Source organism: Chiloscyllium punctatum, chromosome 1, assembly GCF_047496795.1.
Source record: "Chiloscyllium punctatum isolate Juve2018m chromosome 1, sChiPun1.3, whole genome shotgun sequence".
NCBI classification, from domain to species: domain Eukaryota; kingdom Metazoa; phylum Chordata; class Chondrichthyes; order Orectolobiformes; family Hemiscylliidae; genus Chiloscyllium; species Chiloscyllium punctatum.
The window spans coordinates 140,888,899-140,912,633 of NC_092739.1; positions in this window are offsets into that span (position 1 = coordinate 140,888,899).

Sequence of the window (23,735 nt, forward strand, 5' to 3'; positions counted from 1 at the left end):
TGGAATTTGAATTAAATAAATATTTTGAAAAAGAGCTAGCTTAATTGTAATTATGTAAAACATTATCAATTGTCAGAAAAGTCCATGTGGTCCACTGATGCCCTTTTGGAAAAAGTAGCTTGTCTTACCTGATGCAATATGGTTGACCCACAGCAATGTGTTTGACTCTTAACTGCCCTCAAAGCAATTAGAGATAACCAATAAATTCTGGTCGAGCCAGTGATGTCCACATCCTGTGAATGAATAAAGGAAGTATTGGTGTTAATGAAACTACACAAAGCTTCTCAGCTCCACCATTATAATAGTAAGCTGCCTCCTTGAACTACTGTCCTGGTTCCTTGACGTATACGAATATCCACAACGCTGTTGGGAAGAGAATTTGTATGTTATTTATTCTCAGTATTGTTTGTCTCATTGCTAGCTAAGGGAAAACCTCCTCCTTCACATCTGACTTTGCCTCTCCTTTATATTTAATGACTATCTATGATACCTTTAACCCAATCTCTAATCCACCCATTACATGAAATATCTCCTAATATGAAAATTATTCCTTTCACAGGAAAGAATATCCAGCAAGAAGCAAGTCCAATGTCTCTAAGCAGTCCCTGTCAGCCTTATAGACAATTTGGAGGTAAGCCTGCAATTTTTCAGTTACAGTTCAAAGCAAAAATGTATAAAAGTTAATAAAGAAAAAGTTATCTTTAAAAGGCTTTTCAGAAGCATTCATAGCAGCCCGGTGGTAGAAGAGGGTGGAATGTCAGTAGGCACCACCACAGGAAAGTAGTGTTGGATAAGGCTGAAGATAACAGGAACTGATAAGAGATTTTACACTGGACTATCACGTGAGTGGAATTATGCTGAATCATTCAGGTCCGCTAAGAGTGAAGATGACAGGAAATCAGAAACTGCTATCTCTAACCAAAAAAGGACAAAGCTTTAGGGATTCGTCACTTGCACAGGTAATTTCAAGTAGGAATTGATACAGACAGCTGTGTATAAGGAGTCTGAAGAAATCCCTTTGATCAGCAGAACTTCAAAGAATAACACTGCAGCAGCTACCCTATTTCAGGAAGTGTGGCGAAAATGTCAAGGGGAGTTTCACCCTGGCCAGCTGCCAACTTTCCCGGGTAATACTAGTTGGGGCTAGTTACAGAAATCAGGATAGTGAAGGACAGTAATTGAGATATTTCTAGTAGTTAAAAGTACTTCATTTAAGTACTTAATAAATTGTGTTTAATAGAGCTCTAAGTGTCTCCATTGTATTTACATCAATCTATATGCCGTCATCTCTCAGAGACAGGCAATAGTAATCTCCTACCTTAGTACATTTTTATTCATTTGTTGCTGTGGGATGTTACAAATAAAGGCTAGAGGCTTCCTGACAACTTGGAGGAGATCTAGAAAGGGGATTATGAGTTTTTCTCCTGGCTCTATTGTTGGCCTGCTGTGTAAAGTGTTGACTGCAGACCATGAGCTGAAACCCTGCATTATATAAATGCCCCAAGAGGCACAGAGATAGATGAGAAAATAAAGGTGACTTCCCCTCAGCTGTACAGAGTATACTACAACCTAAATTCAGGTGGACACCTCTGTACTAACCATATATATTTGCAGAACATGTTTCAAATGCTGATCTAGTTTTAGCTCAGATCTAACAAAATCAGATTAAATATTAAAGGCCATTCAATATTCAAAAAAGTAAAAAGATCTGATTTTTTGAGATGGTTGCGTACCATCTGCCTGTAATGGGATCAGGAAATCTCACAGGATTTACACTGCACAGTTAGTGTCAAAGCAAAGCTGAATGGGTCACATTTCGGAGTCTTTGGTGAGGAGGGAGTGGTAGTTACGACTTTTGTCTAACAGGGTAAAAAGCTGACAGTAAGTCAGCACTCACTTTTAAATATCTCTCTGATTTTTATTTCCATTGTGATTGAGTGAGAGATCAAATGTCAATTCATTAGCATACGTTTGAAGCAAAACTATGGACAAAATCATCCACTTAACCAATTGCGAGAGCCCATTGGAAAAGGGTGAGGAGAATTTCCAAGATTTTCTGATGCCCACCTTTACCAGTGAAGGCACTTCAGCACAGATGCTAACATGTATACAGCAACTAGCCATAATCAGTACTGAGCAGTAAATGACAGAGAAAAGGACTTTTTTTTTACCAGACCGAAGGAGGCCAAGGGGTGACCTTATAGAGGTTTATAAAATCACAAGGGACATGGATATGGTGAACAGCAAAAGGCATTTCCTCAGGGTGGGGGAGTTCAAAACTAGAGGGCATAGGTTTAAGATGAGAGGAGAAAGATTTTAAAGAGACGTGAGGGTGACTTTTCCACACAGAGGGTGGTTCATATGTTTAATGACCTGCCAGAGGAAGTGGCAGAGGCAGATGTATTTCCAACATTTAAAAGACATTTGGACAGGTACATGAATATGAAGGTTTAGACGGACATGGGCCAGATGTAGTCAAGTGGGACTAGTCTAGTTTGGGAACATGGTCAGTGTGGACGAGTTGGACTGCAGGGTCTGCTTCCATGCTGCATGACTTGATGACTCAAGAAAGAAAAATTGCCAATCTGAGTTTAACAGAAGTGGGCAGTTAACCCTCTGAAGACCCTAAGAAGGAGAGAAGAGGTGTACTTTTTCATTGACTTATTGGGAAAGCATCATGAATGAGATGAGGAAATTGTCCAGGGAGCCTCATCATTCTATTTTAGACCATCCACGATTGGAATTTCACAAGAGAGAACATCATTTTTACAGAAGGTTTGGAGCTGATAAGTTTTGAGGGAGCGTATTTCGTATTAAAAGGATTAATTTAAGTTGCTGCTCCATTTGCTTTTGCTTAAAAAAAGAACCATCAGCATTGGAAAAATGCAGCTGTCACCTCACGCAATTGACAATTAACAGTACCTTCTCTGTCTCAGTATGGTATTATACTTTCTGCCATTAAATGGTATATTTCTTCATCACTTTGTGAAAACTGTTAATGAAAGAGTGAAAGAATAAGAAATATAATAACATTATAGCCAGGATATTTCTTCCGCTTCTGAAATTCATCCTGATTTGCATAAGAATAGGAAGAGCTTTGAAACACTGCAGCAAAGAACTACCAATCTTGTTGAGTTCACTGAAGCTCATACGTACATCAAAGGTAGCATGACATTCTGTTGTTGAATGCTGACATTTGTTGCGAGCATTGCTTATCTGTCAAAGGTTCATGGGTACCATTGAATTCAGATATCTCTTGTTAGGTAAACTGAATGGATAAATGACTGCATTGTATCATGGTTTTCCACTGAGATCAAATGCAGACCAAAGGCTAAAAATTACTGCCAGATACATTACCTTACTGTACAATGGTATCACATTTCTTGCTCTGCTATTGGGCTATCAGCCAGTTAAATTGAACCTTCAATTGAATGCAAGACGAATACGAAACAAAGGAATTAAGTGTTCAGATAATAATTTCTCTAACAGTCATTCCAAGGCTCATGTTTGAAGTTAATAGCGACTCAACTTGTACATACCTATTGTATTTCAATGTACAGTATCCCACTTTAGCTTCAGAATTATAATAAGAAAAGTATGTTGAATCAAAGAAGATAATAGATAAGGAATCCCAAACCTAAAGTGGTGGTTTCTAAGAAGTCCTCAAAGCAAGAGGGAGAACTGAGGCCATTAATTGTCAATTGCATGAGGTGGCAGGTGCATGTTTCCAATGTTGATGGTTAAGGGTGTTAACCCTTGATGTTTGAAGGAACGTGCATCAATGGAATGCCAAAGGAAATTCCTTGCACTCACTTTTCCTGAGGTCCAGAAATTATACTTTTATAATAATCATTTACAGTTAAATTATCACTTTCTTTGACAAATTAAAACGGATCAATTGTTTAATCTGTTTCAGATAAAGTCAACTTATTGGTAACATCAAAGTAGTTTTTATCTTCAGTTGCCAGCAAGTCTAAGATAAACTTAATATTTTTGAGTTACAAATAGTTTTCAATGTATCACTGCATTAGTCCTTTCCTGTGAAAAGAACATGAGTGGCTAGCCTGTATAGGATTGCACCTTCATATTCTCTCTAACAGTCAATATCTATCTCCCAACAACAAGACTAAGATGGATTATCTGGACATTTGCTACATTGTTGTTTGTGGAACCATGCTGTGTTCTACCTCCCTGCTGCATTCTCCACATTATGGCTGACCGCATTTTGAAACATACCTCGCTCTTTTAAAAGCTCTGTGACATGTGTTGCGATTATGAAAAACACTATAGAACTATAGACCATTTACAGCTTCAATGAAAATAGGAACAAATTGGAATTCTTTAAATCCACAGGAATTTTTTTTTTTCTCTTGGCCACTTGCATTGGGCAGGAAGACTGACAGAACAGATCCCTTCTCAGCCAATGGAAGCAGACTCGGGGCCCAGGATACTTTCATAGTTTGATCTCACTGCTAGAGGGTGGTAGGGAAAAAAACACTTGCGTTTTCACCTTGAAATCCATCCATGCAGGTGAGCTGGAAATGATCAGTGGGGGAGATAAACACTTGATGAGATTCCATGATTGGACAGCACTTGTTAAATAACAAAGTGAGCTAAGAATAATGAGTTTGGGCTTGCAGTGTGAAGAATTTATGCATACTGTCAACAATATATATTAAGATACAGGACCCTGTTCTTTTCAGACAGAAAAAAAGTGCATACTTTACATTTATTTCAACTCACAAACAGATGGCAGTCATTTTCTGATTCTGAGGACAATGCTTTGAACGAGCTGAGTCAATCTGTCCGATTCAAACAAAGTATGGCCTTTGACAATCATTCAATCTCAAATTGGTGCATTATCCGTGGGAATGCCTCTATCAATCACAATCCACTTGTCAACCAATCAGCACTCTCCTTTCATTCCACATAAAATGTTGGGTTCCTTTAACTTTGACGATTTTTGTGAATTTTCTTGATGAGGACAAAGCAAAAAGCTTTGACAGAACATGCCTTATGTCAGCAATATGGAAGTATATTAAACTTTTTAAACTATCAGATTTTACCCTTCAATTATTTTTGTCAACTGCTAGGAAATTAATCTCTTTTTAAAGATTATCAGTCTATCGGGAGGATATCAGCTGCCATTCTGACTTCAGACTATTGTGAAATATACACTGTCCAATCAATTATCTGTTATACAATTGTCCTGATGCTGAATTCCATTCATACCCTTGCACCATTTGAAAAACAACCAGGGATTGTTTTGTTGTGGCCAACAGTATTTCTCAACAAATCTATGTTAACTATTATTCACCTTATTTTGATGATTGCTGCACTTTGCTATGTGTAGACTGACTAGTGTGTAGACTGACTAGATATGAACAATGACTACATTTCAAAAGTCAACCATAAACTCAAATGTTCTTCATATATTTGATTTGATTTGATTTATTGTTGTCATATGTACCTAAACACAGTGAAAAGTTTTGTTTTGTGTGCAGTACATGCAGATCATAACACACAAGGACATAGGGGGTTTATACAGAGTGAGGGATATAAGGTTATGGCTACACAGGAGATGCACAAAAGCAAGATCAACATTAGGTTTTAAATTTGAGAGGTCCATTCAGCACTCTAGTAACAACGGAAACAAAGCTGTTCCTGACCTGTTGGTATGTGTGTTTAAGCTTCTGTATCTTCTGCCTGATGGAAGAAGGTGGAAGAGAATATAACCGGAGTGGGAGCGATCTTTATTGATGTTGACTGCTTTCCCGCAGCAACAAGAAGTATAGATGGAGGCAATGGATGGGAGGTTGGCTTATGTGATGGTTGTGGCTGTGTTCATAATGTCTAGTATTTTATTATGGTCCTGGGCAGAGCAGTTTCTGTACCAAGCCGTGATGCATCCATATAGAATGTTTTCTATGGTGCATGTGTAGCAGTTGGTGAGGGTTCTTATGGATATGCTGAATTTCCTTAGCCTCCTGAGGAAGGAGAGGCAGTGTTGTGCCTTCTTGACGTGTGAAGTTCAGTTCAGATTGTTGGTTATCCTCACTCCTGTAGACACCATTCTGTGAATAGGGGTCCAGGATCATGGAGCAACTCAGGCTGAGATACATGACAACAAGACAAGATGTTGAAGAAGCTCAGCAGGCCTTGTAGCATCTGAGAAGAGGTAAGTCATGGTGGAAATGGTTAGATGGGAAAGGGTCATAGAGATAAGATGACAAGTGGGAGTGGGTAGGAGGCATGTGTCAGCAGAAGGGTATGGCCCACAGAAGGCCTTCCCTGATGCCAGATCCGTCAATCAGGCAGGGAAACCCTTTGAAACTAGGATTCAAGGGCAAAGAATCAGAGTGAAGAGATCACCCTTTAGAACTGAGATACAGAGTTTCTTCAGCTGGAGGAATTCATTGCTGCTGAGGACTGGAGAGGCTATTAAGTGAATTTAAAATAGAGATAATGAGTTCTTCATTAAGGGAATCAAAGATTGTAGGGAGAAGACAGGAGAATGGAGTTAAGAAACAAATCAACTGTAATTGAATAGCAGAACTGACTCAATGGGTTGAATGGCCTAATTCTGTTATATCTTATAGTTTTATGGAACAAGGGACAGTGGGCGAAATAAGCAACCACTCACGTTTTGCCCCTCCCGTTGGCATCAATCTCAATAATACGTCACCCAGACCAGTGCATAATTATAGAGGTCAGAACCACTGGGTGTTAGTCATTGAGGTACGCGGCATGAGTTTTCTTCAGTACCAGGATGATGGTGGTCTTCTTGGAACAGGTATAGTAAGGACAGGTTAAAGATGTCAGTGAATACTCCCAACAGCTGGTACACCCAGGATCTGAGTACATGGCTGTGCTCTTTATCTGAGCTGGGTGCTTTCCTTGGGGTCACACTCAAGAAGGCCGATCTGACGTCTGCAGCGGTGACTGAGGGAGTAGGTGCATCTGAGTCTGTCAGAGCAAGGGACTCCATTCCACTGGCCTTCTGTTCAAACCGACCATTAAAAACATTGAACACATCAAGGAGGAATGTGGAAAGGTGTAAGGTAAATACAAGATTTGTTTTAAACTGGTTTTAAGCACAGGTTTTAAGACATGTTTTAGGGACTTTTTCAGTTAGCTGCTGACTGGAGAGCATGCTGGGATCAGGGCCTTATGGTAAGGAAGTCCCTCTCAGGGTTGGGAATGATCTTTGCGGAAGGCGGAAAGGAGTTGGGAGGGAAATATATCCCTGGTGGTGGGGTCTGTTTGGAGGTGGTGGAAATGTCGGCAGATGATTTGGTTTATGCGAAGGTTGGTAGGGTGGAAGGTGAGCACCACGGGCGTTCTGTCCTTGTTACGGTTGGAGGGGTGAGGTCTGAGGGCGGAGGTGCGGGATGTGGAAGAGATGCGTTGGAGGGCATCTTTAACCACGTGAGAAGGGAAATTGTGGTCTCTAAAGAAAGAGGCCATCTCTATGCTACTTTCTCCCCACCTCCACCCTCCTCTCACTTATCTCTCTACCCTTCAGGCTCTCTGCCTGTATTCCTGATGAAGGGCTTTTGCCCGAAACGTCGATTTCACTGCTCCTTGGATGCTGCCTGAACTGCTGTGCTTTTCCAGCACCACTCTAATCTAGATTAAGGAAGTCCCAACAACTGAAAGCTCCCAACTGACAGCACTGGTAGCACAGTTGCTCAGTGGTTAGCACTGCTGCCTCACAGAGACCTAAGTTCAATTCCACACTCGGGCAACTGTCTGTGTGGAGTTTGCACATTCTCCCTGCATCTGCATGGTTTAGCTCTGGGTGTTCCAGTTTCCTCCCACAGTCCAAAGATGTGCAGGTTTAGTTGGTTAGCTGTGAGAAATGCAACAGTACAGAGTATGGTGGTAGGGTGCTGTATAGAGGATTGGTGTTGACTCAATGGGCCAAATGGCCTGTTTCTGCACTGTTGGGATTTGATGACAGATGCTGAATACTTCTTAGCTCAGCAGCGCCACTGAGGAGGTGTTGGCTGTTGCAGGAAATACACCAGTGTGAGATCAAACATTTTCAGTCAGCAAGATTTTCTGACTATAGAATCCACTGCCTGGGAATGTGGTGGTGGCAAATTGAACTGAGACATTGAAGATGGCATTGGATGATTATTTGGATAGAACTGCTGTGCAGGGAAATGGGGGAAAGGCAGGAAATTGGCACTAAGTATTAGAAACAGTGTAGAAAATGTGTTGCTGGAAAAACGCAGCAGGTCAGGCAGCATCCAAGGAGCAGGAGAATCGACGTTTCGGGCATGAGCCCTTCTTCAGGAATGAGGGTTTGAGCTATGAGAGTGTCTAAATAAGCTGGGACTATTTTCCCTGGAGGCTGAGAGGTGACCTTATAGAAGTACATAAAATCATGAGGGGCATGGATAGAGGTAAATAGTCAAGGTCTTTTCCCCAGAGTAGGAGAGTCCTAAATTAGAGGGCATGGGTTTAAGGTGGGAGGAGAAAGATATAAAGGGGACCTAAGAGGCAACTTTTTCACTCAGTAGATGGTGCATGCATGGAATGAGCTGCAGAGTAGGTGGTGGAGGTGGGTACAATTACAATATTTAAAAGTCATCTGGATGGGTATATGAATAGGAAGGGATTAGAGGGATATGGGCCAAATGCTTAAAATAGGACAGGATTAATTTAGGGAGTATTTTTTAGCATGGACAGTTGGACCAAAGGGTCTGTTTCCAAGCTGTACAACTCTATGACTCTCAGTTCACCTGGCTCTTGTGTGGCCTTATTATTACTTACCACCTATTAGCCTAATCCTGCATTTTAAACAGTAAGCTCATAATATATAGGAGCAGAAGTAGACCATTCAGTCCATGAAGTCTGCTGTGCAATTCAACGAGATCATGGCTAATCTGATAACCTTTTCCCTATTATCCTTCATTCCTTTAGGGTGGCTCAGTGGTTAGCACTGCTACTTCACAGCACCAGAGGCTTGGGTTCAATTCCAGCCTCAGGCAACTGTCTGTGTGGAGTTAGCACATTCTCCCTGTGTCAGTGTGGGTTTATCATCCCGCAGTCCATAGATGTTAGGTTAGTTGCATTGGTTTTATAAAATTGACCATAGTATCCAGAGATGTGTACGTGAAGTGGATTAGCAATGGGAAATGCAGGGTTGGGGAGGGTGTCTGGTTGGGATGCTTTCTCGGAGAGTTGGTGTGGACTTGATGGGCCAAATGGCCTGCTTCCACAGTGTATAGATTCTTTCCTAATTGAAAGTTCTGACTAGAGTGGTGCTGGAAATGCACAGCAGGTCAAACAGCATCCGAGAAGCAGGAAGATCGACTTTTCGGGCAGGACCCCTTCATCAGGAATGAGGCTGGAAGCATTGGGGGTGGAGGGACAAATGGGAGGGAGTGGGGCTGGGAAGAAGGAAGCTGGGAGTGCAATAGGTGGATGGAGGAAGGAGTAAAGGTGATAGGTCAGAGGGGAGGGTGGAGTGGATAGGTGGGAAGGAAGATTGACAGATGGGACAGGTCATGAAGATTGTGCTGAGCTGGAAGTTTGGAACTGGGGTAAGGTGGGGGGGAGGGAAAATGAGAAAACTGGTGAAGAAATTTCTCCTCACCTTTCACCAGACAACCTGTTCCTTTGAGATTTGGGCCTCTGGTCCTAGGTTCTCCCACAAGAGAAACAATCTTTCCACATCTACCCTCTAAATTCCCATAAGAATCTTATATTTTAATCAAGTTGTCTATCATTCTTCTAAATTCCAGTGAGTACAGACCAAACCCCACTCAACCTCTCCTGATAAAATAATCCCTCCATATTGGATCAACCCAGTGAACCCTCTCTGGACTGCCTCCAATACCAGTCTATCACTCCTTACATTGGTCAGGCCACTTTTGGAATATTGCACTCAGTTCTGGTCACCCTTATATAGGAAGGATGTTGTTCAACTTGAGAGGGCGCAGAAAAGATTTACAAGGATGCTGCCAGGGTTGGAGGATTTGAGCTATAAGGAGAGGCTGAACAGGCTGGGGCTGTTTTCCCTGGAGTGTCAGAGGCTGAGGGGTGACCTTATGGAGGTTTACAAAATCCTGAGGAGCATGGATAGGATAACTAGACAATGCCTTTACCCCAGGGTAAATGAGTCTAAAGCTAGAGGCACAGGTTTAAGATGAGAGGGGAAAGATTTAAAAGGGACCTAAGGGGCAATATTTTCATGCAGAGTGGTGCGTGTATGGAATGAGCTGCCAGAGGAAGTGGTAAAAGTTGGTACTATTACAACATTTAAAGGCAGCAAGATGGGTATATTATTAGGAAGATTTTAGAGTGATAAAGGCTAAACACCGGCAAATGGGATTAGGTCAGATAATGATGTCTGGTAGGCGTAGATGAGTTGGACCAAAGGGTCTTCTTCGTGCGGTATGACTCTATGACTCTAACGAGACCAAAACAGTTCACAGTACTCCAGCTGTGGTCTGACTAGTGTGTTTTAGCAGTGAGATAAGGGATGAGCATGTTTAATTTATGTACACATTCCTATCATTTGATTACTGCATGTTGTTGTGGCCACACTGGGTAAGGATTGTAGATTCCCTCACAGTAACTCCAGGCCTGGCCTGGCAAACTCTTCAAACTCTTCACACCAGTGTGAAATTTTGATTGAAGGCCTCCATCTCTCATCATACCTACCTCAGGGTGGACCTGCAAGGTGATGCTGTCTCTGTTGATGCTGGATTTTTGAAAGCATATTCATCACAAACCTGATGAGGTCTTCCATTGATTTGAACCTGAAAATCTCTGGGGAAAAGTTGTCCACCTTAAACGAATTTGCCAAGTTGTGCTCCACCCCCACCCCCACCTCTCTTCATCACCACCCCAACCTGCTGGGGGTATTGTTGGCAATCATCTGGGCCAGCGATTAAGTATTTGAATTGCTGAGATGTCCAAAGGAGGAGAAGCTGTCAGCAATAAATGACAGGAGCTCACTGGTGATCACTGCTTGCTAACTGAGGGAGGGGCCAGTGGCTGCCTCCTGCTCAAAACCAGAGACTGGACTGGCACCATCCCATGGCTCATTGCTGTCAGAGGTGCTGCCACCTGCTGGGCCAGACCTGCTTTTGCCACTCCAGACTGCTCCAGTACCAAAGCAGGCTCTCACTCCAGCGAGCCACCAGTTCACCGACCACTTTCTCGCCAAACTCTGAGCAGGTGGGCCAGAGCCCTCTACCATTCTCTCAGGGGTTAGCCAATCATGCACGTCTGAAAATGCAGCATATCAATATTCCCTCTAGTTTCTTCTGCGTTTCCTTCTGCGTGGAGTTTAGCAGCCACGCAGCTTGGAGGGAATATTGCAGTTCTATTTTAAAACAAGCTGACAAACATCTCTATGTGCTTCAAAAGCTGAAATACCATTTTCTCTCAAGCGATGATCTTGTCACCCTTTTTACATCTATGTTCACCTGTATGGTTCGAGTAGAATTACAAATCAGCAATGTGAAAGCATTGAAAGTGTTCAGGAGAGGGCTTAAAAAAATCATGACTGTCCCTAATTACCACAGTCACTTATATAAATGTCTGAAATAGCTTCAGAAGACAACCATTCAATCCCTCGAGCCTCTTCTGCCATGAAGATCATGGCTGGTCTGTTTGTCCTGGAATTCCACACCTGCCTTATTGATGATTTAATTAGATTCTTTTAGATTTAATTCGATTCACTACAGTGTGGAAACTTTGGCCCAACCAGTCCACACCGACCCTCCGAAGAGTAATCCACTCAGACCCATTTCCCTCTGACTAAAGCTCCTAGCACTATGGACAATTTAGCATGGCCAATTCACCTGACCTCCACATCTTTGGACTGTAGGAGGAAACCGGAGCACCCAGAGGAAACCCGCGCAGACACGGGGAGAATGTGCAAACTCCCCATACAGACAATCACCTAAGGCCGGAATCGAACCTGGGTCCCTGATGACAAAGTATTGAAGGCTTTAACAAGTAGCACCACGTGTTAACTTATCAATTTAAATGGAAATCTTTCTGTGTGAAAAAGCAAATTTTGCCATTTGCAATTTCAGCAATTCAAACAACTTGCTCAAAAATCAGAAGTCCAAGCACTAATCTCGATAGAAAAGTCTCATGAAAAATCATAGATTCTGAAACGATTAATAAAAGAACTTGTCCAGATTCTTCTATGGCAAATCTCACTATTTTTGAAATGTTCTACAGCCTCATGTCACACTGCCTCCTTTGTTCATTCTACTTTATCTTCTGAGGAATTCCTTTACTCTTAATAGCCTTTTGCAGCACTCTGGAAATCTTGTGACTTCCACAGTCATTTTTCACAAACCTCCTGAAAGCTTTCATATGCTACTTGCTGCTCTTTGTGAGGTAACTGATCATAGCAAACAATGGCTATGTGTTTTGCCACTGAGTTGTAGAGTTATACAATACAGAAGATGGGTACTTTGGTCCATCTGGTGTGCACTAACAGAAAACAAAGTTGTCACCTACTCGAGCTCCCCCCAGTTTCCAGCACGAGGCCCACAGCCTTGAATAATACCAATATTTCAAGTGTTTATCTACGTACTTTTTAAAGGTTATGAGGCTTCCTGCCTCAACATGCCCCCCACCCGCATCCCACCCCAACCCCCGCTGCCAAACCCACTTGGCCAGTGTATTCCAAATTCCTACCATTCTCTGAGTGAATACTTTCTTGGATAAATCCCTCTAAAATTCCTGTCTTTCACCTTAACTTTGTGCCCCCTCATTGTGAACCCTACAATTAAGGGGAATGTCTGCCTTCTAGCGACCATGTCCATGCCCTCACGATCTACATAACGTCAATCAGGAAATTTCTTCACCCAGAGAGTGGGTGAGCCTGTGGAATTCATTGCCACAAAAAGTGGCTGAGGCCAGAACAGATGCTTTCAAGAAGGAGGTTGCTATTGCTCTTGTGGCTAAAGGATTTGAGGTTTACAGGGAAGGGAGGGATTAGACTATTGAGTTTGATGATATTGATGATAATGAATGGCGTAGCAGGTTCGAGGGATTGAATGGCCTACTGCTACTCCTACCTTCTATGTTTCTATGTTACATAAATGGTTAGTGTTGTAATGGGAGACTTGTAAGGAAATTATAATTGTCTTCTGCTTTTAAAATATGACTTGTCTCTGCAATGACAGTTAGTATTTATCAGATCTGAAACATTGCCTAAAATTATTTTGTGCTTGTACTTTTCTGATTGGTCTTTTGCCCGAAACGTCGATTTCGCTGCTCCTTGGATGCTGCCTGAACCGCTGTGCTCTTCCAGCACCACTAAACCAGTATTTGGTTTTCAGCATCTGCAGTTATTGTTTTTGCCTCTTTTCTGATTGGTGCCAGTCAGCCTGATGGCTTTCTCATGCCCAAATGGCACCACCATGTGGGTTGAGCGATTCTGCACTATGACCAAACATGAATTAAGGAGAAAATTGTGCTTTAGTTTTTATGTGGATGTTGTCCCTGCACAGATTCAATCAGATGTCCATCTGAATTACAGAATAATTGTGCAATATCAAGAAGCTCCAGAAAATGTAGACAAAATAGTAATCAATTAGTCCAATCAGGTACTGGGCAATATTTGAAAACAATACATCTCTGTGTTACAGCTTACTGAAAGAATGTTGTGCTCTAATATCCCAAATTGTCTACTTCCTCCAGTAACAAAAAGGTTAATTGGTGTAAGTTTCTCTCTTTTTATATGACATGGTTTGTGCATTGAGATAAATAAATTACCATCACAACAGTTGCACTATCGTCAGATCCATCAAAGTAATGCTGCTGTCATGCACCTGCCTCTTAACCCCATCTCCGCGTTCTCTTGTCCATTGAAACAGCAGGTAGGCACGACTGACAAAGCTCAGCTCAGCAGGACATTGTTCCCAGTCAGAGCTAAGCTGGTTTTCCTGAAAGTTGAAAACTGGTGGACAGGAAAACCAACTGTGCGTTCTGCAAACATCCTAGAAAATTAGCATTCAACATCGATGCATCAGCTACGGACAAAAGGGCCTGACTGAGAGGCCACACTGACTGAAGCACTTGAGTCATTAACACAAGTCAGAACATCCCGTTGTCAATGAAAGGATGTCTGCACTTTTGTGGAAATTCAGTTTTATGGTCTTCCCTTTGATCCACAACAAACCCACTAAGTATGTTGACACCTGTATCAATTAACCTATGTAGAACTGAGGTGTTCATGTATGAGCAATGTAACTGGCTCACATGAAACGAACTGCCTAGAATGGGGGCAACAAATTTTGACATGTGAAAATAACACGGTAGCAAACAACCTGAGTCAACCAGAATTCTGAAAAATAGATCCCAGGCTGCTATGGGAGGCAAGGGAAGAGATTGCTGGGACCTTGGTGGAGGTACTTAATACCCATTCTCTGGGTAAGAACACTTTCATTAAGTTTCTTTCTTAATTTGTGAGCAACTATTTTATGTTTATGACTTCTCTTTCTGGTCTTTTTCACAAGCAGAAACTACTTATCTATGCCTACCTGGTCAAACTCTTTCAGATTCTTAAAGGGTTTGATCTGGTCACCACACAGCCCTATTTCTACAGCAGAGACTCCCAGCCTGTTTAACTCTTCTTTATTATTTGGAAGTAATTAACATGAGAGGGAGAGACTCAATCACTCCATTGTATTTTACTTTTATCCACACATTTCTCTGAAGATGTTCCAGGAACCTTTTCTAATGGTATTTCACTGACTCGGTGCATTTCCACGTTTGTGTCTCTTGTTCCCAGAGCAGATTTCTATTGGTGCTGAGAAAAGTTTGATTTCAGCTCAACCTCAATGTCAGTCCAGGTACTTGAGAAGCTTGAGAAGAGTGCTGAATATGTGGGGAGAAAAGGATGAAAAATAATGGGAGTGATTAAATGCATTTGAGGTTCCTACCAGATGTAAATAGAACATAGAACATTACAGTGCAGTTCAGGCCCTTTGGCCCTCGATGTTGCGCCGACCTGTCATACCAATCTGAAGCCCATCAAACTTACACTATTCCATGTACGTCCATATGCTTGTCCAATGACAACTTAAATGTACTTAAATTTGGCGAATCTACTACTGTTGCAGGCAAAGCATTGTATACCCATACTACTCTCTGAGGAAAGAAACTACCTCTGACATCTGTCCTATATCTATCACCCCTCAATTTAAAGCTATGCCCCCTCGTGCTCGCTGTCACCATTCTTGGGAAAAGGCTCTCCCTGTCCACCCTACCTAACCCTCTGATTATCTTGTATGTCTCTATTAAGTCACCTCTCAACCTTCTTCTCTTTAATGAAAACAGCCTCAAGTCCCTCAGTCTTTCCTCGTAAGACCTTCCCTCCATACCAGACAGCATCCTAGTAAAACTCCTCTGCACCCTTTCCAAAGCTTCCACATCCTTCTTATAATGCAGTGACCAGAACTGTACACAATACTCCAAGTGCGGCCGCACTAGAGTTTTGTACAGCTGTAGCATAACCTCATGGTTCCAGAACTCGATCCCTCTATTAATAAAAGCTAAAACACTGTATGCCTTCTTAACAACCCTGTCAACCTGGGTGACAACTTTCAAGGATCTGTGTACCTGGACACCTAGATGTCTCTGCTCATCTACACTACCAAGAATCTTACCATTAGCCCAGTACTTTGCATTCCGGTTATTCCAACCAAAGTGAATCACCTCACACTTGTCCACATTAAACTCCATTTGCCACCTCTCAGCCCACCTCTGCAGCTTATCTATGTCTCTCTGTAACCTACAACATCCTTCATCGCTATCCACAACTCCATCGACCTTAGTGTCATCTGCAAACTTACTAACCCACCCTTCTACGCCCTTATCCAGATCGTTTGTAAAAATGACGAACAGCAGTGGACCCAACACCAACCCTTGCGGTACACCACTGGTAACTGGACTCCAGAATGAACATTTCCCATTAACCACCACCCTCTGTCTTCTTTCAGCAAGCCAATTACTGATCCAAACTGCTATGTCTCCCACAATCCCATTCCTCCGCATTTTGTATAATAGCCTACTGTGGGGAACCTTATCGAACATCTTGCTGAAATCCATATACACCACATCAACCAGTTTACTCTCATCTACCTGTTTGGTCACTTTCTCAAAGAAGTCAATAGGGTTTGTGAGGCACGATCTACCCTTCACAAAACCGTGCTGACTATCCCTAATTAAATTATTCTTTTCTAGATGATTATAAATACTATCTCTTATAACTTTTTCCAATGAGAGCAAGAAACTCAAGGTTTACATTACTGAGGAACGTGGAAAAGAATGCACATCTTTCTCGGTGCTAGGCCATTCCACACATAAACCTGGGAGGGTTGACTGATGGGGCAGCACTCTCACGTTATTACAAGGTAATAGATTCCCTCAGTTACCCGAGGACAGCAAGAAAAGTGGAATCAGACTTAAAATGAAACGTAATCATTTCAAAAGCTATTTTTTGTGTTGTACATTTAAGGAAAATGGGTGTTACTAGCTGGGCCAGTACTTATTGTCCATCCCTATTTGCCCATAAGAAGATTGCGCTCAGCTGCCTTTTTGAAACACTAATGTCCATTTGCTTTTGATAGACCTACAGTGATGTTAGGGAAGTAATTGCAGGATTTGACCCAGTGATACTGAAGGAACAGTGATTTATTTGCATGTCAGGATGTTGAGTGACTTGGAGGAGAACTTGTAAGTGATGGTGTTCCCATACATCTCTTGCCCTTGATCTTATAGACACTGGAAAACGAGGATGGAGAAGTAATAATGGGGAACAAAGAAATGGAAGAAGAACTGACTAAGTGCTTTCCATCAGCTTTCATAGCCGAAGATACCATCAGCATATCTGAACTTCGGGAGAGTCAGGGAGCAGAGGTGAATGTAGTGACCATCACTGAGGAGAATGTAATGAGGAAACTGCAATTTCTGAAAGCAGATCAATCATCTGGACCAGATGGACTACACCCCAGGATTCTGGTGGAAATTGTGGGGAAGATTGTGGAGGTATTGGTGGTGATCTTTCAAAAATCACTAGAATCAGGGAGTGTCCCAAACGAGTGACAACTAGTTAATGTAACACCCCTGTTTAAGAAGGGTGGAAGGCAGAAGACAGGAGACTATAGGCCAGTTAGCCTGACCTCAGTTGTTGGTGCTCTTGGAAGTGCATGGTAAAATAAAGCTGAATAAGCATGGATTTGTCAAGTGGAGGTCATGCCTGACAAATCTGTTCTCATCCTTTGAGGAGATAATGAGCAAGTTAGACAAAGGAGAGCCAGTGAATGTGAACTATTTGGATTTCCAAAAGATCTTTGACAAGGAGACATGCAGGAAGTTGCAAAATAAAATAAGGGGCAAGGTACTGACATGGATAGAGAATTGGCTTGACTGGTAGAAGGCAGGGAGTGGAAATAAAGGGGTCTTTTTCTGGTTGGCATTCGGTAACTAGTGGAGTTCCACAAGGGTCAGTGTTGGGGCCACAATGATATACATTAATGATCTGGACAAAGGAACTAAGAGCATTGTTGCTAAATTTGTAGGTGACACGGAGGACAGGTAGTGATGAGGAAGCGAGTAGGCTGCAGAAGGACTTGGACAGGGAGGAGAGCAGGCAAAGAAGTCGTGGATGGAAGACAATGTGGGAGAGTATGAAGTTACGCCTTTTCATAGGAAGAGTAGAGACATAGATTATTTTCTAAATGGAAAAAGGCTTTGCATACCTGAAGTACAAAGTGACTTGGGAGTACAAGTTCAGGATTCTCTTAAGGTTAACATGCGGGTTCAGTTGGCAGTTAGGAAGGCAAGTACAACGTTAGTATTCATTCGAGAAGGCTAGAATACAAAAGCAGAAATGGAGCGCTGAAGCTGTACAAGGCTCTGGTCAGACCGCATTTGAAATATTGTGACTGGCTTTGGGCACTGTGTCTAAGGAAGGATGTGCTGGCATTAGAGGGGGTCCAAAAGAGGTTTATAAGAATGATCTCTGGGATGAAGGGCTTGTCGCATGAGGAGTAGTTAAGGACTCTAGGTTTGTACTTGATGATGTTTAGAAGGATGAGGGGGGAATCTAATTACAACTTACAAAATATTGAGACCTGGATAGAGTGGCTGTGAGGAAGATGTTTCCACAAGGAGGAGAGATTATGACTTGTGGACACAGCCTCAGAGTGAAGGGATGTCACTTCAGAAGTGAGATGACGAAGAATTTGTTCAACCAGTGGTGGTGACTCTGTGAAACACATTGACGTAGAAGGCTGTGGAGACCAAGTCATTGAGTGTATTTAAGAAAGAGATAAGTTGGTAAGGGGATCAAGGATTACAGGGAGAGGCAGGAGAATGTGTTTGAGAAACACGGATATGGGACAAGCACAGGAAATTGGGATTAGGGCACTTTTAGGGCAGACTCCATGGACCAAAGGGCCTTTTCTGCACTGTATGAACCTATGAATCTACAAAAATATCAACTATGATCAAATGGCAGAGCAGACTCAATGGGCTAAACAACCTAATTTTCCAACTTTACCTTACGGAAGTGATAGAGGTTTTGGAAGGTGCGGTCTAGGGAACCTTTGTGAACTTCTGCAATGCATCTTGTAGATAGAATACACAGCTGCTACTGTGTAGCAACTGTCATGGGAATCAATATTTGTCAATGCGATACCCATCAAGTGAGCTCCTTTGTTCTGGATGGTGTAAAACCTCTTGACTGTTACTAGAGCTGCATTCCATCAATGCAAGTGGTATCTTGACTTGTGCCTCATAGATGATGGACAGGATTTGGGGAGTCGGGAGTTGAGTTACTTCAGAGCATTCCTAGCCTCTGACCTGCTCATGGAGTCACAGTGTTTGTATTGCAATCCACGTCAATTCCTAATCAATGGTGAATCCCAAGGTGTTGGTAGTGGGGACTCAGCAATGGTAATTCCATTGAATGACAGGAAGCAATGATTAGAATTGCTGTCATTGTGTTCATTGCCTTGCACTTGACACAGGCTGCATTTGACACTTGATATTTCAAATCTACTTATTGTCCAATTGTTGCATTTGAATATGCACCGTTTCAATATCTGAGGATAATGGTACTGAACATTGTGCAATCATTGCCAAGCATCCCCACTTCTGATCTTATGATGGAGGGAAGGTCATTGATGAAGCAGCTGAAGATAGTTGGGTCTGGGATACTACCCTGATGAACTCCTGTAGAGATGTCCTGGAGCTGGGATGACTGACCTCCAACAACCACAAACATCTTCCTATGTGGCAGGTATGGCTCCATCCAGTGGAGAGTTTGTTCCCGATGCCCATTGATTCCAGTTTTGCCAGGGCTTCTTGATGTCAAGGACTGTCACTCTCTAGAATTCAGTCTTTTGTCCATGTTTGAACCAAGGCTGTAATGAGGTCTGGAGTTGAGTGGCAGAACCTAAATTGGACGTCACTGAGCAGGTTATTGCTGAGTAGGTGCTGCTTGATAACACTATTGATGACACCTTCCATCACTTTACTGATGAGCGAGTAGACTGATGGGACAGTATTTTGTCCTTTGTTTGTATACTGGACATACCTATGCAATTTTCACATGTAGCTTAAAGACTCTTAAATTCATAGAATCATGAAAACCAGAGTTAGCTACTCAAACCTTTGAACCAGTTCAACCAGGCAGGTTCAGGAAAATGAGATGAAATTTTCACTAGTGAGTAATGAGAGGTTTGTTTACAGGGATTATCACTCATTATCACCCTTGTAATGACTTGCTCTCACCCCATTAATATACACTCTCCTTTCTACCACCGCAGGAGAGAAACTAGATGCTGAGAATGTGAAAATCAGAGTACATACCAACTCCAGCTCACTACTAGCTCCTCTGGACGTGTTTATTGGCATCATTGTCCCAGGGCACACTTCATATGCAGCAGCTATATGTACTAACAACACTGGCATCTGACACATGCCGTCCTTTATATGTCAAGATGGCACATCTCTGATCACTTCCAGTATGCTGCTGCTACTGCTGCTGCTGCTGCTGCACTCACTTTTGGGGGCACCAGCACCTTATTGCAATGCTGCTGGAGGGACAAAGAACAAAGAGAACAAAGAAAATTTACAGCCCAGGAACAGGTCCTTCGGCCCTCCAAGCCTGAGCTGATCCAAATCCACTGTCTAAACCTATTCCCAATTCCTAAGCATCTGCATCCCTCTGCTCCCCACCTGCTCATGTATCTGTCCAGACACGTCTTAAATGAATCTACCGTGCCTGCCTCTACTACCTCTACTGGCAAGGCGTTCCAGGCACCTACTACCTTCTGTGTAAAGTACTTACCATGTGTATCCTCCTTAAGCTTTTCACTTCCCATCCTGAAAGCATGACCTCTCGTTATCCTCTCTGGACATTTTACACCAAGGGACAGGTACCCAGCTCTCTAAACTATATCAACTGCTGGATTGGGCTCTGCAGCTTAGAGAAAGCCCAGTGATGATCAAGGTGACCACTGCATTGAACTTCTATTCAACTCTTCTTGGCTTCAAGAAAGAAGTTTTCCATCTTTTGCCATCATTTCTCATTTTCAAAGTCAATTAAGAATAGGCAATAAATGCTGACCAAACCAGTGATATTCATATCCACGAATGAATAATTTTTAAAAAAATTATAATTTTAAATTAGATATAAAATGGAGCATTCTGGATTCGTGGTGCTGGAAGAGCACAGCAGTTCAGGCAACATCCACGTAGCAGCGAAATCGACGTTTCCTCTAAAATGGAGCATTGTTGAATTGAATTACACATAACTACATTTTTTTATTTCAGAAATATATTCTAATTTGTTAAGCTTTGAAAGAGTGAAACAATTTCTTTTTGAGAAAGAAATTTAGAAAGTGTGTCGCTGTGTATGCGTTTGAAGTTGTTCATGGTGAAGCTTTCTGTTTTGCTAAGAATGTTTTTGTGTCAATGCAAACAAATCCTTCTGAAGAAGAGGGAAGAGGTTTGCTTATGTTTTGGAGAATTTAACCTTTGCAAACTAATCACTGAGCAAGAAGATAATGAACAGTGAACGAATTTGGTGCCTCCCTCAACTTCACTCCAGTAAAAGCAGCTTCCTTTAAACACTAAAGCATTTAAGAACTAACAGGAAGAAAAGGGCTGGACTGAATGGCACGTGTAAAGCATGAACAATAAACATCAATCAACTTTCTGACAGGCAAAATAGGATAAATTTCTACAAAGAATTAGTGTCAGTATGGTGCTGTAATAAAGGAACATTCTTAGGCTGAGAGCCCCTTCATCCGACTCCATGGTGAATGATCTTTCAGTAGAAGGAGTAAGATGCAATTTGCACAGATCTGGAAGGGGTACTATTAGGAGGGAGGAAATCTTTGCAGAAAGCAATTTACAATTTGTAGCCAAGAGTTTACTGTCACGAAGTGTAATTGATCATTATTTACTAGCTCGCCTTTGAAAAGAGAAAGACACATGTCAGGCGGTATTAACAGGCAGCTGCTGCTGGGCAGGCATCTGTCGCAATTGGTTTTTTTTCCTGCATGTTCTCACTTTGATGGCTACCCTAGTTCTAAGAGTAAGTTATAAGCCATTTCAATAGTGTAGCAAAAAGCTCTGGTATTTGCGATTTCAGGCATTTCGACATTGCACTGATAGGTCAATTTGGTTAGTATTTATTATATGGGAACATCTCGCTTGTTCTTGCAGCTGAATATAATTGTGTTTACCACTGAGGGTATTTTTATCTGAGGTGTTTGAAAAAGCTCCAGTGGGTATGTAGCTGACTGACAGGGTAGCTCTGCACCCCAGAGGTTTTATTCCATATGAGACAGATGGTGGAGACGTTGAGTTTTGGATGAGTTTCTGGCTCAGGAAAATCTCTCCTTGCGTTTTCACTTTGCCTCTAATTTGTGTTTGCTTTTCAAGGAATTTACACCACATATAATTTGGTTGCCCCAGATGCAGAAACCCTGCATGAGCTTCTGCCAGGACACAAAATTGATATCCAACCTCTTAAGTGAAACCTTTAGTCCTTGTACAGTTTCTTTTGATCACCGTGAAAGTGCACCTCAGACTCAAGCTCCCAGTAGAAAATTTGCTTTAGATGGGGAGCATCAAGCATTCTGGCTACATGACCATCCCAGCTCACTTGTCACTGGCTCAATACGACATGAGCACCTAGCAGATGAGCTCAGCTGGGCACCTCCGTGTCTGGTATTCTGTCCTGCCACCTGATCTTCAGATGCTGCTGAAAGCAGCTCATGTGGAAGTGGTTGAGTCTCACAGCATATCATTGATACACAGATCACGTTGCACAAGAATGGGCCTTCCATTTGGTTGAGTCCTGCTTCCCATGATCTGGAAATTGAGGAATTAAGCTAACACTTTCTTTCCACTTGCATCACAGCATAAGGTTAAAGAAATCTATTTTTGTCTTTAACCTCATCAAGATGAGTGACGTTAGTGCGAAATAATAAACCACTTTCTATTTCAAGTACTTTAGGTCAGAGTTTTAACATTGACCACACAATGTGTTATGTACACACACAAAAACACACACACATTCACACACACACACACACACACACACACACACCCCACCCCACCCCCTTCCAACATTTAAATCCAGCAGAGAGGGCCAGTGTTCTGACCTCATTTTAACTCCAAATCTGATTTCAAGACTTGGTGAGGGACAAAGGGATGGCCAAGTATCAAAATATCTCTGAAGAACCCTTGATATCCAGGAAGTGCAGAACTGCTCCTGTAAGCCTCGTAAGGAATCCTTTCTCCTCCCAGGGACAGACATTTCCCTCTTTCTCAGCACTAACTTCCTGCTGAGGATCGTTCCCTGTGGTCCCTAATGTGCTAACACTTGCTATTGTGTGCTGCCTCTACCATTTCTCCCACCAGATATTGGCTAGATACAGTGGTGCAGCATTTAAAAGAGGCCAGGGAGTTAAAATTGTGCAGGATACTTGCCAAACAGTAATTGAAAGCTGGGCGGCTGTGGGGAGTAGCATTAACATTCCACATTCTTCAATGTTAGTGGTACAAAATGCTTTTAGATTGGATGTAGTGCAGTTTTTATGCAGTGTACAGCCTTTATTCTTTACTGTAATAATGTGTCTCAGTCCAAAGGCCACTGCTCTTGTCCCTTCTCATAGCTCGGTAACTTTCTCCGCATGAAACATTTCTTCAAAAGACATATTAGCCTCTGCCTTAGCTATTCCTTGTGGCTAAGATCTGCCACTAACAGCAATCTAATGGCACATGCCTCTGTGTTCCACAGGATCTGGTATTCTACTTTCTCTTTTACATTCTGAACCACTGGCCCAGAGATGGTTAAATTACTGCTGACCTGTCTGCTCCCATGTGATCTGACAAGAAAGACCACTGGGTGGAAGTGGAGTAGATCAACATGGCCCAGAGAGCTGATCATGCTCAGTCATTGAGTATATTATGGACAAAGTTCAATAGATTTTGAACACTAATAAATCAAGGAGTATAGTGACAGGTTGGAGGTAGGTCAGCTAGAACCTTAAACAAAGATCAAGCAAACTGGAAAGACTGATTCGTCCACTCTTATCTCATTCTTGGGATGTGGGTGTCACTGACTGAACCAGCATTTATTGTCCATCCCTAATTGCCCTTGCTAAGTTGGTGAGCTGACTTTCTGGACTGTCACACACACACATACCATGAAAAACCCCATC